The following is a 17,577-nucleotide window of genomic DNA, read 5'->3' on the forward strand; positions in this document are numbered from 1 at the left end:
CTTAGTGCAATAAGAACTTAGGAATCTTAAGAAAACTAACTTTCCCAAGAAAGCCCCATTTAAAAATTTATATATGAAAAAGTCTTACACCTATGGTTCTTCTTTCATTCTAGTCATAATCATTAGGGATTTTTGTTTTGTTTTCTATGGAACAAGCAGTTTTTCATGTCCAGGTCTCATAAAATTTACAAAACTTCTCAATTTTACCATCTTTAAAAAGGGAATGATTGAATTCCACTGTGTCTTCAGAATACTACAGAAAATATATGGAGTTACGGTGCAAACCAAGTTTTAGCTCTTTGTCTTGAAAGTAAAAATTGAGAATTGGACATTGAAGCTCACCTGTACACAAAATATTGTAAGATTTCTAGCCAGAGAAAATAGTAGGTGAAAGCTGTGGTTTTACTTCAGGGATGATATTTTTTTTATTGTAGGATTATCATGTTAGTTACTTTAACTTCTGTCTCAACATTCAAAATAAGGAAGACGTTCTGCATATGATTACAAGCATATTCAGCTAGAAGATAAAAAAATAAATCCATCTTATCTTATAAATTTAAGAAAGAAACAAACACATCTAAACAGATTTCTATGCATTTTTAGTGGGAATTTACAAAGGTTGCAAACTTGCCATGCCTCATTCTGAAGTAAATTAAAATGGTTGAGTTACTATGGAAAATACTCAAAAAAAGGTTGGTAATGGATGTCCTAAAGGAACGTGGGCTCTGGCCTCTGTAACAATGTATTTCAAATGATTTAGATGACTAAGTGCCTCAAAGAACACAAGAAAATACCATTTTTGAAGTGCTGGTTCAGATAAGCATTTTAGTTGAAGGTGGTTTCCAAGGCATTTGAGATGGTTTTCCTTTCCAGACTGAGATGATGGAAGAATTGAACAGATGGAAGGCCTGGCTCTTTCTTCACATACACCAGCGCAACAGTGTTGATTTCAGCACTCTGACTCCTGTGTTTTAACAGTGTGCATGAGAGGAGGATGAGGCTCAGCATGTATAATATCCCATCAACACACTTTATATTCCTGTTTGCCATCCCATTGATGTATGAGCTACTGCATGGTTCTCAGAGGGCCATTGACTTTTGAATCAAAATGGTGATATGATTGTGCTGTTGCATTTGCACCCTCTAAACTGAAATGAAAAAAACACCCCCACACAAGAAAGAAAGGAAGAAGCATCATTTTTTAAATGTGAGGTAGACTGAATCCATTCTAATTGTAATCAAATGGTCAGGTGACTTAATGACATTGCCATTGTACTACATGATAAGCTTTACTCCAACATACAACCTATGGAATATCAACACTCAAGAAACTTCCTATATCCTGACTATGTCCCTTCAGAACTTCTTTCTTTTTCTCTTTACTCTTCCCCTGCTTTATATCTTGGGCCCAGCTGACCAGCCCTTCAGAATGACCTCTTCAAACAAGGCTCTAGGAGAACCACAAACTTTTCTTTCACCCTTTCTGCCTTAGATCTAATGGGGAAGAATTCAGGTTGTCAAACTGTTTCCATTTGCTTCTTCTCCTGACAGTGAAACTTCTAATGGCACCACAAGCTCATCCTTCTGATACATGCAGGCCTAGGAGCAATGCAAACCCTGCACCATGACCATTCCCGACCTACCAGAAAAAGTGAACTAAGCACAAGGAGTATTTGCTCATCTCTTACTTACTTAAGAGTGCCTTACTGGGAGCTCTTCAAGCTGCAGACAATTGATAACGATGAGATTTAATTGTGTTTAAAAAAACTCCAACTATCTATGATCAGTCAGTACAGTAAAGAGATTTAAATTCAAATTTATACCAATGCACCTTTTTGAAAATGTACATCAGCCTAAATGTGTGCAGGACACTCAGTCACAGAAAAAGGGCTTATTCTTAAATCTAATTCTAGGTCAATGAACCTTACTTTATGTGAACAATATCATTTAACAATAACCTGGATTTATTGGCCTAGAAATACAATATTAATAAACATCTGTGATGAATGTGATAGTGCATTCAGAACTGCTAGCTGATCACATATAGTTACCAGAGAAAATTTCACTACATTATGGAGTACAGGTTGTACTGTCTATTAAATTAAAATGTCTTTTTTTTATTTCTCCTCCCAGGATTTTGGAGTTTCTGAATGTAAATGTTGGCACAGCCTGTTAGGCACAAAATCTTGGCAGCTGTCTAAGCTGTGCAACTGAGATATTTAAGTTAATATAAACAAGAATATTGCAACATATCAAATTGCTTATGTTTTTTATTATTATTATCTTGTCCCCCTCTGTTTACATATGTTCTTGTATAGTCTGTCACCAGTAGAAATTTGCCAGATTTCAGGATAGTATTTGTTCTACCTTATGAAATAAAAAGCAGAAAGAAATAGTCTGGCACAGATGTACAAAAGCCATTTACAAGTTCCACCTTAAGATCTGATTTGATGCAGTTCCATAAGACCCAAATGCACAACCCAGGCCAATAGGCCATCTCATTTTCAATTATCACGAAGCCAGATTAAGTGCCCTGTCAGCTTTTTCAGCCCTGCAGTTCCAACAAAGCCTCTTCCTATCAAGGTAAACTGCTGCAGTTGCCACCCTAACCCTAGGCCACTTATTGTTATGCTCTTTAATTTAAAAAATAAATAGAAGTTCCTCATGCAAACATTTTCCAAGTGGGATAAGATTGCCTTCAAAAGTGGCTTCTTATACAGAGGCTTCTAAAGTTACTGAAATAAGGTTTGAACTATATTTCTTCACCTACTAATTTACCTTTAAGAGAGTCCTATGGGCATCCTGGAGGCACTGGAAGAATATAGCATTGTGCTAGTCCAATCTAGTGTTGTTGTTTTTTGTTCTCAATTGCCAAATATTCTTCTTTTCCTTTGTTTTTAAATATGAAATTAAATTAACTGTACCTGTGAGGTTTTTTTCCACAGATCACTGTGTCCAGTCGATAAGGCAGAATTAGACAAACAGGCTGTGTATTATTCTTTCTGCCATTAACATCTTAAATGTGGTATGGCAAGAGATTTAACCTCCCTGAGATGCAGTCTCCATACCCATACAATGGCAATGCTGCTAAAGATCTGCTTTCTTAAATTCTTTGATGAAAACACTATGTAAAAAGTAAGTATTAACAAGATTAATAGCCTTTAAGAATAAAGCCTTTAAGAGCTGACTATTCTGATCTCCAGTATATTGTAGGCCATGATATATCCTGCCAATTTTATTTGCTCTGAGCCCAGGACTCTGTGTTTGACTGCTATCTGAGTACTATGAAGGACACAGAATCTAATATATACTTAGAATTTTGTTCCAGAGCTTATTAACACCCTACTTCTACCCTATTAATAATCTGTATCTCATACTAATCTGAATTCATGATAAACCTAAGACAAATCATTAGTTCTCACCTACCCTTTTTTCTGCCAGATTAAAAGCCTCTTTTGTACCTGGTATTTTTTCCTTGCCAACCACCTTACACAGTGTAATCAAGCAATTTCTTAGTCTTTTTTAGGTTTTATTATTATTACTACTGCAAATGGAGTCAGAGTGAAAATCTCAGCCTGAACACTGAAATCCTGTGTTTAAATACAAAATGAGAATAGCATAGAGTATCAACGGTGCTGGGTCTCCTGCAGTGCTCTGCCAATGTTCTTTAATCTTGATCAGGAAAGACCACCTGCAAGGCTAAGCTGATAGTCTCATTCTTCCTGTCCATTCATTCCTGGGTCGCTGAGCTCAGTCTGCCAACATGGGTATCAATTAGTGCAAAAAACATCACCAGAATTTCAATTAAGCTGTGCTAGTGTTCCTGCATTTAAAGCACTGTTGTCAAAATTGTGCAAATTGAGACAAAAAAGCTATGACCTGTAATGAAGTCTGTCCTTTTGTAGTGTAAGATCAAGCATCTTTCTAAAAGAAAAAAAAATAGAGGAAAAAATTAAATGACTTTCAAAACATTGGGGAAAAAACATAAGACAGTCAAAGATGTTGTTATTCGTCTGACTCAAACACATCTTTTATTTTTAAATGACATTTCACAGGCCGTTAGTTCATAATGTGAACTAGTGCCTTTGGACAGTAAGTGAACTAAAAAATCCTTCTGCAGGGAAACTCATGTTCAGGTTATTTTTCTTCTTTAAAAGATTTTTTAATTTGTGGACTTTGTGTAGAAAGGCACAGGGATACCTTTGCAGTGACTTGCTCTGGCTTACTTTGAAACAGGAAAATCTGTAGGCTAGGCTTGGACATAACGAGAAATGCAGATGAAGGCCAAGGTACATAAAATGACACAGAAATATCTATACTAAATATGGGGAAATCTAAAAATTTTCCTCTTTCCCTGAACCTGAATGTGATTTCTGGATTGAGAAATAAGGTCCCCCTGTATTTAGCTTCAGAACGTGCTGAGGTCTGCCAGTTCCTTGTATTATAAAAGGTCAGATCCACCCTGCAGTGCCTTTCATGTATGCATTAACACAGCAAAACTGCTTCTACAAGTGTGTAAATTTATATTTGAACAAAGACTTGTTCTGACTCCCATTTCAGCCTAGAACTCACACCAGGTATTGCATTTCTGCAGAATTCAGCATCAAAGTCTCACATGGAGTAGACTGATGGTAAATGGCTCTGGTGTCTGACCATTGTCCTCCATGCAGTCACCCTGCAGACCATCCAAACTCCAATATTTAGTTTTGTTTTGAAGGTTAGTAGATTCGGTTTTAAACATATAAATTGTTTGGTGGGAAAATTCTGGTCTCTTCTGGCTATATAATAACAACAAGGGCCTTGTTCTTTTTGAAAAACTTTATGTCGATACTGCAGAAGAAAATTGTGGAAATTTGCTTTACAATTGGGCTTCATTTTTGACATCTTTCCTCTTTACTTCTGCTAGTTTGTTAGAACATTGGACTACTGTTGTCATATTATCACAGCATCTCACCTACTTGTCAGGAAACATCATATCCTGGAAAATACTTAATTTCAAAATAAAGATGAAAGGAAATTTTCTCCTAAAAGACATGTATTATTTACTTTGGAAAAAATGTGTGACAGTGACTTGCCTTGGTATCCCACAGAGGTAAGATGTAACAAATGCCAAATCTGATTACTTTTACTACAGTGTTGCTTCCAGACATCTTGGGGAAATTTTTGGAGACCACTTTTTGGAGAAACTCAAGTTTTATCCACTTTTATAGCAGGTCTTCAGACAGTTTGCTCAAGAAAAGCTACAGAATCCTCAGACCATGCTAAGAAATATGACAGACTTCAACAAACTTTAGGAAATTCAGCACCCTGGCTGTAGAACCATACATATATAGATTCTGTATATCATTAAATATTCACTTCTTCAAAATATTTGTTATAAAACTGTATGAGAAAAATAAAAATTAAAATTGAAAATGTGTTGACATAGTAAATAAGGTTTATAGAATGCAGATAACGCAAAAGCTAAGATTTTTATCCCAACAAACTTGAAATCTGTAGTATAAAACAGGGCTCATCCTTTTAAACCAACCAAAATCTTACCAAGGTTTGATCACTCCACCAGTTCTGAGTGAACATTTCAGTTTCAAGACCTGAAGGAAATGTTGACTCTGTATTCTACTACAATGATCTATAGGATAGCCCCCTTGATAGCTGTTTGGTTTTATCAATACTTCTTGCTGGTTTGCTGGTAATGCTATTATACATACTTTTAAGTTACTATTAGAAAGGACACAAGCATTTTTGAACAAGGCATGAAAAGTCAACTACTAAAACTAGTCATATATTATTTAGTAGAATATGTAAGACCCAACTTCCCAAGTTTTAGGATTCTTGTGTGAATTTCATGTTTTCTAATGAATGACGTAAGGGCCAGAAGGGATCTGTCAGCTATGTATTGTCATTCAAGGAGGCTGATAATTACATTTATTGTCTCTCACACTGGACAGAGCACTGTCCATGCACCAGGACTCAGAGGGTGAGAACCACAGATGTCAACCAAGAACATAAAAGATGAGAAATTTGACCTCTGTGGCTACATAAAGACACTTGGGTGACTTCAATTCATTTATGGTGCTACTGTGTTCTGGGTCATTAAACAGAGGGAACCAAGAGAACATTTACAAAACTGTCCTTTGCCAACCTTCCAGATTTCCACACAGATATCTGACCAGGCATTTAAGCAGTTTTAACCTTTGCCAAGATCTCTTGAGAGCTCTCGGATCTTCAGCCAACAGTTTACAAAGAAGAGAGAGAGGGGGGCTGGAGAGTGGGGATTGGTAGTTGAATGGCACTGAAGCTTTCAGAATGATACCAAAGTATATCTTCACCATTGCAGTTTTCATTTAATTTTCAGATGCAAATCTTTCTTATCTTAAGACATCTCACCTCTGTAAAGCATGTTCAACAGCCTGTGATCAAGTGGAACCTCCCTAATCCACATTTTGGCCTCATTCCCAAGCTTCACTGTAGCCAGATTTCACTGCACTGTGGCCAAACACAAAGTAGCCAAGGCCCAGATTTAAAAGCCAACAGAAGGAGAACCATGGGACTGCAGGGGATACCTCTGGTGGCACACTGAGCAAAAGGGGAGGATGAATTTCTCTTCACCTCTAATGCCCCAAACTGTGAAACGGGTGACTCTGGGGCAACATGGTGAGTGCAAATTACACCCAGCTCTGGAAGAAATGAGTTTTGTCTTTGAACAACTTCAGATGCATAACCAAAAGAGAGAGAGCACAAATCTTTCAGCATAATCTGAGATCAAAATACAAAACTCTAAACCGCATGGGGCATCACATGCATTTGAGAAACCCCCTATCAAGCTTCAGTTCAATAAACTGATGAATGGATTACAGTGATATAGCTGTATGGAGGCCCTTTTTTCCTTTTTGACAGGTATGGTGCTGCTATTATTCTGCATGCTAATAGCTGACAGCTGACTTCATACTGTTTAATGAAACAGGCAGGACCCAGATTCCTAGGGCCTTGCACCCACCAGGCTATGCCACATGTTCTGTAGCTGACAGGAAGAATCTGGCAGCTATGTTCCACCACTGTTCATTGAATCTTTAATCCAATTTTAAAGATAGAGTTTGTTTAGTGACATTTTTTTCTTTTTATACATCAGGAGTAAAATCTTCATCTTTACCATGGGGAAAATATCTAGGCACATGGAAGGAGTCCGGAGGGGCATTCCATCAAGTATGAAATTCAGACATGCAAAGTATCCATATATGCATATATAAAAGCAGCAAAATCCCAGACCTGAAAACAGTTACGTGAGTGCAGGTTCCAATAGGTGTGGAACCCATCCAGTTCCTGCCTCTGTGGTCAATGTAAATGCTAAGGATTTACAGGCACAAAAGAAATTTCCCACATCCATAATGTAGAGAGATCTGATTACTTCTACAAAAATAGCAGCAGAATATGCATGCACAAGCTGTCACAAACCCCCAGCATTCCAGCAACTGGGTTAGAAACACCAAGGTCACAGCCAGAACCAACACTTGAAAGAAAGCTCAAGGGAACAGCAGGCCCAGGGTGAACGGGGCTTAAAGTTATGAGAGAAGAGTGGTTTGCTTTCTATTTGGTGCCTACTGGTTCAGGAAAACCACTTTGATTGACCTTTACAAGTGCACTCAATTACCAATTGTTTCTCTGAATGGGAACCACCTGTAAGACCCTGAGTATTTTATCGTCTCCTGAGACAAAATAGTCTCCTGAGATAATATATGGTACTTAATTAAATATGATCTGTGGAAATCATATAATGCTTTAAAAAATGTATGTAGATTTTTATAAGTTAGGGTCATATCATGCATTTGCAAGCCACCCATGCAGAACCTCAAACATAAACTGTTAGTAGGGCTTTGGTGTACTTTTTGTATTTATCTGTAGGTGGGGCTGAAAGGTGTACCACCTCCAGATTGTCTGGGACCTCTCTTTTCAAGACTTACATTTGCTTAGAATGTTGCTCACTTTCATGTGGTGGGGCAGCAGCATACTAATCAGTATTTGCTTCATCCTGACAATCTGGGGTTTACTGCAAGATTTCAATTGAAAATCACAGCTTGTTTCTGCTTAGGGAAAAATTTACTACTTTATCCTTACAGTACAAAACTTTCCTTTCACACCCATAGTGCCCCATATACTTGCACGGGGACTTGGAATTAGATGGTCAAGTGGTGACATTCTGTGTTTAGCTTTACAGAAGACCCATGAGGAATTCTCTTCTATTGTGATTACTGGTGGATAAAGCCTAATGGCTAGAGATGAAGCTCCTAAGAGATACAGCTTTCCTGACATAGTTGTCCAGGTTCCAGTGAGGAAGGATGACCAGAGCGATTCATCCCAATCTAAGTCAGGTGTCTAGGACGGGTGGGTTGAATTATCTTTGGCAGGTTTCTTTGTCTCACACTGCCTGAGTAACTAACATTTAACTTCTAGAAAATGAAAAAGACCTGCAGTCTATCATATCTTAAATGTTAATGGTGGCATATGCTACGTTCATTCACTCAGTTTCTGTGCAGATGAATTTTTCTTCCATGGAAGCCACAGATATAGAGAGGAAGGGATCAGATGAACTAACCCACTACCATGACATTGAATTGAGAGGCTCTTCCCACCAAACTTAGGAGCTCAAAAGCACTGGATGCCATCAGCAAGGTCTCTCTGTGACAACCGTTCATAGATTTTTCAGGCAGACATCAAAGCACTAAGAGCCTGCTATAAAAATCAATAGAATTATATTTTTAACTTTTTATGTCTCATGACTCATTTTTCTATGTTAAGCCTTCTGGGATCCCATTTTCCAGTTTCTTCTATACAACCATGAAGGGAGAAAATTTTTTCCAACTTAAAAGCTGAGATTTTGATGATTTCACATTCCTTCAACACCATAAAGTTTAAAAGTACACATAGTTTCTCTGAGAACATTATTAATTGATCAATCTGATTTAATTCCTCATTATAAACAAATAACAATTATCGTTCTCTATTTTTTAAAATGAGCTCTGTTTAGAACTTGCCTTTAGTTATAGCTTTTCCACAATACCTTGAAAACCAAATCTTCCCTTCCTGACTTCTCCATCTAATGCATGTGATGTGTAAGCACACTTGTTTGTTTCAGCTCTTTTTGGTGTTCTGTCACTCTCATCACTGTTTTAGCTTGACTAAAATGATCACTTGCCACTTCATAAATTACCTGGTAACTCATTAGAAGAAAAGAGATTGGTGCCTAAAAGTCTTTAGTGGCATCTCTCAAACCCATCCATTTTAATTTTAACAAGAATGTCCTTCTTGTCCTTCACAGCACTTTTCTCTAATGTCACTCAGATCTGATATTTTCAAGGCTACATGGAAAATACTGATACTGTCTTCAGTGCTTCATACAAATCATTAGTATTTGCATATTTGTCTTAATAAATTTGTAATCATTCCAAATGGCTTACACCCATGAACTCCAACCACCATGATATGATCAATGTTTTCTGTAAACATAGCCTGCCTGGAGAAATTTCATATTCAATACATGGGGTTTGTTAGCTCTGTAATTGCCAACTACAAATCTATGTGGTCTGTTAACAAGAATTCCTTCTCACCAGCCCTTAAGTCTTCTCCTTCGCTTAATTTGGGAGATTGGATTCATAAAATAACAGCAATGGTAATTTTGCTAAAATATCTGGACAATTTTATTGAAAAATAAAAAGATCAAGAAATCCTCCTTTCCAAAGTTAGCGTTCCAGCACTATCTGGAGAAAGCAGAAGATGCTCAAAATCTCAACATTTGGTAATCTCAGAGTACAAAGAGTGGGTGTAGATGTTAAATTTAAACACAGGATCAAAATAAAAACAAAGGAAGGAAAACCAAAATAGAAAGCTGTGTAACAAATGTCAAATAACATTTTGTTTGTAAAAAAAATGTTCTCTGCATAAAAAGAAATGTGTGGATAGATCAGAAAACCTTACAAAAAGTTTTTTTTACAATTATGAATGATCGCTCAAGGGAATTTTTTATATGTCAGTTTTATACTTCCTCATGTTAAATGAAGTGAAACCACTGAGACCTCAGGCAGCTAACTGCATCACCGGGCAAGGATGGAGTTAGTAATTTCCCTTTTTATCTGGACAGTAAAAAATATTGCTGTGCCACCATAACTTATAGCTTGTGACAAGGCAAAACTTTATGACTTCTGGTTTTCTAAGTGGGTCGTAGGAGAAAAAATCCCACTTTATCAGAATCTCTTTTTTTTTTCCTGGTTTTTTTTGTTTGTTTGTTTTTTGTTTCAGCATAATGACTTGACAATGAGGTTAAATTAATGGATTAATGCACATTTTCCCATCTATCTCTCATTCTCTCTGTTGATTTGAGAGTCCCATGAAAGGCAATCTGGATTAGTTGCTTCGCAAAAAGAAGAGTTCAGCTGGGGTAACTCTCACAAAATTTGTAAAGCAAACTGTTCAATTTGATAATAAATGGATAGGACAACTTTTTTTTTTTTTCCTAAGCCTACACTACAGAAAAAACCATAACCTTCTTCATCCTGATTTCACTAAGGATTGGAAGACTGATGAATAGGAGCAATCATCCAAAAGCACGACTGTCAGTCTAACTTTGCAATTTCAGCTGAAGATCTTTCCTGTAGGCTACAACAATACTGAGACTGGGTTGAAGAATTTGTCTTAGGCTTATTTTTATTTGTGTATAGAATGCTATCACTATGGTATCTCTGAACTGCAAGTATAATTTCCTCCCAGAAACAGGGGTCCCTCCAGTCAAAATTCGCCCTTATGGAGCTGAAGGAAGCTGTAATAACTTCTTGGCTAAATAATCAAAGATAATGCACCCTACTCTGAACGGAGTACTTTCTCTTTAGCATTGTCAACTATCTGTAAATCTCAGATGTTTATTCATTAGGGCAGTGATTATAAACCTAGTCTTCCAGGCAACAGCCATAGTCATTAAGCTATAGAGTCTGAATATTTACTATGAATATTTAAAGTATTTTATATTAAGTAGATTACCCTCATGGAGAGGGGCTGAGGGTTTCATCTTAGAGCATGCTATTGTGTGATAGCTTGTGAATTCTTAATATAGTAGGAGATTGCATGTTGGGAGGGTAAGATGTGGCTTCAAATCTGTGTTTCAAAGCAAGCAGGGGAAGAAAATGTGCATGTGTATTATGCACGAGTGCTCCATGCACTGGGCTGTTGAGCACTTGAGATGGGTCACTGGGCTTTGTTTGTGACCCGAGCTGGTGAAGGCATCCTAAAATATTTTATTATATCAGGACTTGGCTGGAAGATCAAAAAGACTCACCTGTGGTTTGTGAATCTCACTATGGCTTAGGCACTGAACAATTTGGCATTTTCAGGTTCCCTGCTTGAAAGTTATAATGGCAAGCAACAGAGATGAAGACCACTAGGAATTCTCTGGCCAGAGTGTCACACCAAGGCTCCCAGGGCACTGACAGGATTAGGCAGTAGCAGAGCCAATAGTTTGGAATTAGGTGCCTATACATGTATTAAATTAGGAACTTGTGTATGTGCACTGTTCCACGGTCCAACCTTCATCTCCCTCTGGTCCAAACATTAGGTCACACAGGGAAAACTGAAAGACATCATAGAATTCAATATTTGCTCTTGAGGAACTAAAGGACTCTTGGACAGTAGTCAAGGACATGTTGTACATTAACAGTACAAACTTTTTCTGGCTGAATGGGCCACTTCTTTCTCTGCAAGTATAAGCAGATATAATGTAGGTAGATGAAATACCATATGCAGTAGGCCCAGTGCTTTCAAGAAGTAATGCATGGACCTCCCAGGCACCATACTGTGTAATTTCAGAGGTTGACTCAAGCACAAGTACAGTCAGGACCAGGACCCCAGCACTGGATTAACACATGGAGCCTGTGGCCTTTTTTCTTGGAGCCCTACTGCTATCATGTGGCCAGAAAAGAAGGCAGCTGGGATCATGCAGCTGCCACCGACACTAGAATAATTAATTTAGCCTGCAGCAAGCTCCTGTGCATCTCCAAGGTGCCCTGGGAAAGAGAGCAACCAGGACTAGGCGACAGACTATCAGCTGAACACTTGAGAGATGAGATATCGAATTGATTTAATTCATGTTGGATTTTTCTACAAAATCCTTGAAAAAATGAGTGATTTGGGTCAATGCATGTAAAAGCTTCAAAGCAATCAGGATATTTTTGTCTTAGTTACTAACAGGCATCCCACTGCTACAAACATATGAGACTTTACAGGTGATGTCTCCCCTGATAAATAAAACAGACGAGGGAACCTTAAAGGCAAATGTTATAATGGCTCTCAGCCATCTGGCTAAACTCTCTTTCTTCCTCCCCAAAACAATGTGGTCTTATCCAACTGGCCTACTGAGAGCATCCCCTAACTTGTGCTACTCTCCAAAACATGTCAAGGCTTTGTCTAGGAGAATGCTACCTGGCACATGGCTGAACTGTGCCAAGGACAAGTGCTGATAACCAAAAACTGTGGACATTTGTGGTCTGGCACTCATGTCCCTGCCCTGGCACTGCTCTGTCTACTGGAACAGACATAGCTGCAGAATCCTCTCATCCTCAGTGAACTTCTTCAGCCCTCGCAGCAAGGTCTAAAAAAGAACAATTAAATCTAATTTAGGTCCTGGAGCTCTGTACTCATCAATCTGCATTCTCCAACAGCTTTGAAGAGCAGAATCCAACATGCACTGCTTACAAGAATGTTCATGGCAAAAATTTCTCTGTTGGCAGATGTCTTTCCTTAGTGCTGTCTAACCTGCCCTAGGTTGTTGTAGGATTTCCCATCTTGTAAAAATGTGTTCAAGGTCCCAGTGTTTCTCTCCCCTTTACCAGAAAAATTTTAAAAGATCATTTTAATAGGCAGTTTTGGTTCTTCAACTTGAAGCATAGCTGAGTGTCAGACATGAAAAGAAAAGCTTTTTTCTAAGGTTTCTAAACATAATGAAATGTTGAACACTTTGGTATGGATGGCTTTTAAAAACACTTCCTAGAATCTGTCAAGATTTTCATCCATTCATGACTGAATGCTGACCAAGAGTTCAATAACATCACAGGAACAACTGTAAAGTGGTCTGCAGTTTTAATGTCATAAATTGTGAAATTCTCCAGAACTGCTCAGAATTGGTGTTTTCCTTTATCAGATCAATGCAAACAGTCAGACTACTGGTAATGAAGGTCGTGGGTGGTAGGTGACAGAGTGACAAGACCTGTGTCTTCACTTGCAGAGAATTTGTGCCAGATGTTATATGTGCAAACAGTAGACCTCAGGCAACATGCCAAGCTGCACACATGTTCACACTAGATTCTTGCTGGAAGAAGAGAATAGGGAAGGAATGTAGATCAGAGCCTTTAGTCACAGAAATCACAGAACTCACAAAGTGTTAGGGGCTGAAAGGGACCTTGGGAGATCAAGTCCAATCCCCTTGCCAGAGTAGGATCACCTAGTTTAGGTCACACAGGAATGCATCCAGGTGGGTTTTGAATGTCTCCAGAGAAGGAGACTACACAACCTTACTGGGCATCCTGTTCCAGTATTCTATTATCTTCACGATACAGAAGCTTTTCTTATGTTTACATGGAACCTCCTATGCTCCAACTTGCATCCACTGCCCCTTGTCCTATAATTGGTCATCACTAAGAAGAGCCAAATTGCCTTGGATGCTCAATCTTCCTTCAGAAAGAATAATTTTAGGGTATGTTTTGAATTTCATCTTTCTTCATTTTCATCTTATGCCAATTTATTAAAACCCTTCGTTGAGTTCCAGCCATCATGCTGGAATTATGGAAACTAGTTCACGAAAGATATTTATGAGAAGCCTATTTCTTTAGTAAGATCAGCTAAAGCTTTAAGATTTGGGCATAAAATTTAATGGCAATATATCTTGCATATCACATAAAGAACTGGCGTTTGTTAACATGGCTTTCTGTTAAACTCAAAGAAGCCTGCCTGCCAATTAGAAGTCTGCCTGTCATAAAAGGCATAAGCCCTAATATAACTATCACATCTTTGGCCCTGTATTCACTCACTGAGTGGATCTGCAGAACTCACATTAACATTAATGGGAATTCCATGTTTCATCACTCAGAGAAAATACTCCCTGAGATATTTTATTATAATCTTTCTAGGTAGGTAGGGATGGTATCAATCATGCATTCAACACCGTTGCACAATGTGCTTTATTAAAGCACCAGAGCAATAAAAAAATAAAATTTAAAAGTGCAGACACTTTTAAGCACTTCCTTCTTAAAACAGTAAGATCAAATGGAAAAGCTGTTCGAATCCTGTGTGAACATGACTTAGGTTCATATTTTCCTGTAATTACAAAAGATCTAAAATCTAAGCTCACCCTTTCTCCTTCTACAGAGAGCAGCAATGTGATAGTAAAAAGCAGCCCAAATATGTAAACTAGTCACAGATAAGGTGCATCCAATTTATCATAAACATCCACCAAGTGAAGAGAGAAAGAGTTTACATCAGAATTCATTGACCTCCATGGATTTTTTTAAATATTTCAGCAGAAATGTTTAGGTACCAGGGAACAAAACTGAGGTTGTTAAAAAATGCAGCCTCAGTGCAGACAGTCTCATAAGAATGGTATTTTTGTTGAGTTTTATGAATTTTTTTCACAGATCATCAGCTCTGCCATACCAGAGGCAAGAAGAGGGGACAGTAGCATGTTGCACCTCAGTCTTTTATTCTTCTCTCCCTAGAAAATTGAAGAGAAATAAAAACAGCCCATTATCTTTTCTCTGACAACTGCCAGACTGATAATTCTGGGTGTGTCTAAACGTTAACCAAAGTAGTTTCAGAAGAAGAAATACACTAGGAACCCTTCCCAACACTAAATTCAAAGTATCTAGCTTTTGGAAGCCTGCATTTCTTTCAGGACACAACCACAGCATCCCATGTCATCTTACATGGATGTAGCAACCCCAACACCAAAGGGTTGTTGCAAGAGAAAAGGAAACACTTTCATCAGAGGACAATCAAAGCACTGAAGTCTACTGCCAAGGTAGGCATCCTGTCAGTCTTCCTACCTCGCTCTCCCTAAAATTACATTGTTCTGCTATTTTTTGTGTTCTAGAAATAAAGCATCCTTCACTTCAATTAAGAAACCAAAATAAAACACCAAATAAACCAGTTTGCTAGTTGCAAGTGTTGCAGTGAGAGTTCAGCCTGGGCAGCTTCTTTTGCTCTCCCTGCAGGAAATTCACTTGCCACTTTTCTGGTTGCATCCTTTGTGCATCAGGCACTAATTTGCTTACATTGCCACTTTACATTGCCACATTGCTTACATTGCTTACATTGCCAGATTATCTGTGCTTCTGAAAGACAGTGAGAGCTGAAAGAAGGAAAAGGAGAAATCTTGGCAAGCTACAATGAACTCAGCTCTTCAGCTACATTGAAGAACAAGCACAGCTCACTGATAGCTGAATTTTCCTGAAGTTCAACAAGGCCAAGTGAAAGGTTCTTCACCTGGGTTGGGGCAATCCTCAGTACCAACATGGATGGGGGCATGAAAATATAGAGAGCAGCCTTGTGAAGAAGGACTGGGGAACCTGGTGGAAAAAAGTGGACATGAGCCAGCAATGTGGACTTGCAGCGTGGAAATCCACCCAGATCCTGGACTGCATCAAAAGAAGTGTGCTCAGCAGGTTGAGGGAAGTGACTCTTCCCCTCTACTCCACTCTCTGAAACTCCACCAGTTCTGAACCCCCCAGCAAAAGAAGGACATGGGGTTGTTGGACCAAGTCCAAAGGAGGGCCACGAAGATGATCAGAGGGCTGGAACACCTCCCCTATGAGGACAGGCTGAGAGAGTTGGGGTTATTCAGCCTAGAGTAGAAAAGACTCCAAGGAGACCTTCCAGCAGGCTTTCAGTTCCTGAAAGGGGCCTACAGAAAAGCTGGGGAGGCACTTTTTGCAAGGCCATGGAGTGACAGGACAAGGTATAATGGTTTTAAACTGGAAGAGGGTAGATTTAGATTAGATGTTAGGAAGAAATTCTTTAGTGGGACACTGTACCAGGTTGTCCAGGGAAGCTGTGGCTGCCCCCTCCCTGGAAGTGTTCAAGGCCAGGTGGAATGGGGCTTTGAGCAACCTGGTCTGGTGGGAGGTGACCCTGTCCATGCAGGGAACTACATGGCCTTTAAAGTCCCTTCCAACATAAACAGTTCAGTGAATCTGTGACAAAGAACCTCCTTCGCCTTCCTGAACTGCCATTCTGCCTTCACAGAGGGCTGAAAATCACATCAACTTTGAGTTAAAAATCAGGCTTTTCTATGTCTTAAGTCAGCAGACATGGTGGCAAAGGCCTGCTGTTAACTGCTCTCCCTTTCTTCCTTCACCTCCAGAGCAGCACAGTGGAAGCAGAAAGAAGCAACAAGATAAAAATTATCTGAGCAGGCACCAGAGTAACCCTCTAGATGATGTCTTACAACTGTTATATTGAACCCAGGCCATAAAAAACTGAAGCCTCCTATAATCTCCCATCCCAAACTTTAGCCCAGGCTGAAGGACTGCTGATTTTAGCTCTTGACGTGTCCAATTCGTGAGAGAAAAATTTGTGGCTGTCACATTGGGGTGCAGGTACACAGAGGCCATGAGCACAGGACACTTCAGAGGATTCAGTACCTCTGTATTGATATTCATCACAGGTAAGTCTCATTCTTTAAACACAGAATTTTGAGACACACATGTCATAAAAAATGGCCATATCCATAGCTAAAATAGAGAAATTACAACATGTATCTTCAGAAAAATCTGTAGATTTTCAGCTCAGGAAAAGCAGCATTACATGTTTTGATGCCATCTAGTGAACTGTCATTCCAGCAAGTCGTACTGGAATCAGCAAGGCAGGAATGAGAGAGTTCCAGATTGGGATGCTTCATTTCTGTGTTTGTACACCTCCAAGCACATCAGTGAATCACCAGTGCTGCCACACTAGACAGTAAGTAACGTCTACAGCAGAACTCATATATTTGTATTCCTTCCCTCTTGTGCTTATCACTAACCTATTTAAAGATGTTTTCAATTCTGAATACATTAGAAATTATTTCAAACAAAAGTCTTCTTAAAAGAATTTGACAGTTTTCAATACTGGAAATGTAGTAGGATAAACACAGAATAAAGAGACACCCTGGTACACCGACTCAATGAGGTACATTCAAAGAGTAGCACAGTGACATCTTTTCAAGTCACTCAGACTTTGGAGGACAAAATGTTAGCTTTTGTCCAGGAGTCTTGCTTGTATTATTGCATGTCATAATTATTTGCATTAAGGTAGTATCAAGAGGGACAAGACTGTACAGTGCCTTTGTGGGACCTGAGCATTCTTGTGAACTAAATCTAATCTGCATTATCTAGGATGTAACAGTGCATTTGAGCAGTTGCAGGACTTGAAGAGAGCAAGCTTTACCATACTGATAAAAAATAGAGTGAATGTCAAAACTGAAGTTGATGAAAAACTCAGGGATCAAACTGATTGAGCGTGTTGGTCAAAACCAAAGTTTTGCCATGGATATCCACATAGCCACGATTT

This window comes from Calypte anna, chromosome 2 (genome assembly GCF_003957555.1).
Source record: "Calypte anna isolate BGI_N300 chromosome 2, bCalAnn1_v1.p, whole genome shotgun sequence".
NCBI classification, from domain to species: Eukaryota; Metazoa; Chordata; class Aves; order Apodiformes; family Trochilidae; genus Calypte; species Calypte anna.